General features: G+C 50.0%; 1 non-coding gene and 1 pseudogene across 1 annotated transcript; both read left to right on the top strand.

Annotated features, from left to right (window-relative positions):
• LOC142016253 (small nucleolar RNA U3) lies at window positions 1-200 on the top strand (annotated as a pseudogene).
• Window positions 201-875: 675 nt separating this feature from the next.
• On the top strand, window positions 876-947 carry TRNAY-GUA (transfer RNA tyrosine (anticodon GUA)). The gene has a single exon. It is a non-coding gene; the product is annotated as a tRNA-Tyr (tRNA).
• Window positions 948-2,543: the final 1,596 nt, after the last annotated feature.

Below are 2,543 nucleotides of genomic sequence, written 5' to 3'. Positions count from 1 at the left end.
AAGACTGTACTTTTATGGATCTTTTCTGTAGTGTATAGCTAGAGAAGTGTATGTGGGTGTTCTTGGTCTTACCAACCATGATGATGAATTTAAGTGTTCTCTTCTAAGCACGAAATAAGCAGGCAGTATTGTTGTTTGCTCTTGATAACTGTTCTTGTTTTCTGTTGGAAGCAAGAAGAAGAGAACCTAGTCTGAGTGGTTGGTTCTTATTGTAAAGTTTAAAAAAAGTTTTTAGAGTGGGGAGAATTGTGTTAGCTGCTTTTACATAAAGGCTGTGTCTATACGTGCCCCAAACTTCGAAATGGCCATGCAAATGGTCATTTCGAAGTTTACTAATAAAGCGCTGAAATGCATATTCAGCACTTCATTAGCATGCGGGCGGCAGCGGGGCGCTTCGAAATTGATGAGCCTTGCAGCCCCGCGGCGCGTCCCAACGGGGCTCCTTTTCGAAAGGACGCCACCTTCTTCGAAGTCCCCTTATTCCCATGAGCTCATGGGAATAAGGGCACTTCGAAGTAGGCGGGGCCCTTTAGGAAAGGAGCCCCGTCTGGACGCGCAGCGCGGCTGCAAGGCTCGTCAATTTCGAAGCGCTGCTACCGCCCGCATGCTAATGAAGCGCTGAATATGCATTTCAGCGCTTCATTAGTAAACTTCGAAATGGCCATTTGCATGGCCATTTCGAAGTTTGGGGCACGTATAGACATAGCCTCTCTGGCAGTGCCGGGGTCAAGTCCTTCTCTGGGCAGCTGGCTGTTAATTTGCTTTGTGCCCCTGGAGCCCAAAGAGTCCTGCCTACAGCTGGAGCAGTGGTCCAGGTCTCAGATTGTGGGGTGATGCCCTAGAAAGAAAAGCTCACTAGAAAGCTTCCCCAGCTGGCCATGATCGTACAGTGGTTAGTACTCTGCACTGTAGCTGCAGAAACCTTAGTTCAAATCCAAGTCGTGGCAGTGGTAATAGATGGCTGGTACTGCTTTTGCTTTCCCCAAAAGGGCGGTGATGCACTGCAATGCGTTACCTGAAGAGGTGGTGAAATCTCTATCCCTGCAGGTTTTTAAGCCCTTTCTTGACAAAGCCCTCGCTGGGATGATTTAGTTGGGGTTGCTCCTGCTTTGAGGAGGAGGCTGCACTCAGTGGTCTCCTGAGGTCCCTTCCAGCCCCAGGATTCTGTGGTTCTAAGCCCATAGCCACAGGAATGGGCCTGGAAAACACAGTGTCTGTCTGGTGGAAGCTTTGTGGGGCCAGGTGCTGAGAAAGCCCCGGGCAGAGAGAGGGAGTCCTGGGAGACACAGGATCTCCAGAGAAGCAATAAGGACACAGTCCATGCTGCCAGCTGAGGGTGAGAGGTGTCCAGAGGGCAATTTGTCTCCTCTAAGGCTGATAGAGCCATCAGCCAACTGCCAAACCACCATGTTCTTCCAGAACACACAGCTCACAGATTAGCAAGGCAAAAATTGTACAACAGATAAAATGTTTAAAAAAATCACTGAACCATCTACACAACATAACAAGCATATTTTGCAAAAACTAGAGTCAATGCAAAAACCCGAAAAAATATGTACATGAAACACAAACTGCTAACGTGCATGAACTATACAGAGAATTTTTTCTGTTACTCACAAGCAGCTGGAAAAGCTCACAAAAAAAAGACACCAAAAACCAGGAAAAAATCTTATGTGTTTCACTGCACCAAAATATTTAACAAAAGAGAAAAGATGTACACAAATTGAAAAGAAACCAAACCACACAGCACCCCCTGTAAAAGAGCTGACAGGGAAAAGAAAGTCACAAGGAACCCCCAAGAAATGGGCACTGAAGAATTGGGTAAAAATTTTACAAGTTGCCCAGCACAAAAACTTTTACAAAAAAGCAAAAGAGATACGTGAACTGAAAAGAAAGCAGATTATTCAGCACCCCCTGTGAAGGAGCTGACGGGGAAAAAGCAAGTTCTTCTCACATCACAGTGTCCACAGGGACAACCCGCAAAGCCTCCCATTTGTGCAGCCCATTGCCCAGAGGTGCTTCCAGCCGAATTTCAGCACCACAACCAGAACCAGAGGCTCCAGGAGCAAAGGCAGCTGGTGGATGAGGGACTCTGGACACACAACGCAATGCATTGTGGGTATGCAAAGGAGCATCACTGACTCTGCCCCAGAGAGCAGAGGAGCCGGGGTCTCCCAGCTGTGGCGGCTGCCCCAGAACAGGGGTGATGACAGTTTTTATGCTGTGCCCCCTTTTTGGCCCTGCACTGAGCTGCTCCCCACAACCTGTGGGAGAACCATAGGAAGGGATGCTGGGGGGGCGCGTACTGGTGGGGGCTCAGGTGCTGGGCCAGCAGTGGCTCCTCTCTGGGGGAGGGGGAAGCGCTATGAAGCCAGGCCACCTGCAGTGCCCCTGGGGGATCCTGTGCACCACACTGGGGCACCTGCCAGCCAGGAACCAGCCGCCTCAGCCCAGCAGCAGGGAAGTTGTGACAGGTGCACCTGCCTCCTCCCCCTGCTTGGCCCATCACAAACAGCTCCCATCCCCCAGCTTCTGCTCTGTCC

Source organism: Carettochelys insculpta, chromosome 7 (genome assembly GCF_033958435.1).
Source record: "Carettochelys insculpta isolate YL-2023 chromosome 7, ASM3395843v1, whole genome shotgun sequence".
In the NCBI taxonomy this organism is placed as follows: Eukaryota; Metazoa; Chordata; order Testudines; family Carettochelyidae; genus Carettochelys; species Carettochelys insculpta.
Note: the sequence above shows the minus strand (reverse complement) of the source record. Positions and strands in the feature narration are given on the sequence as shown.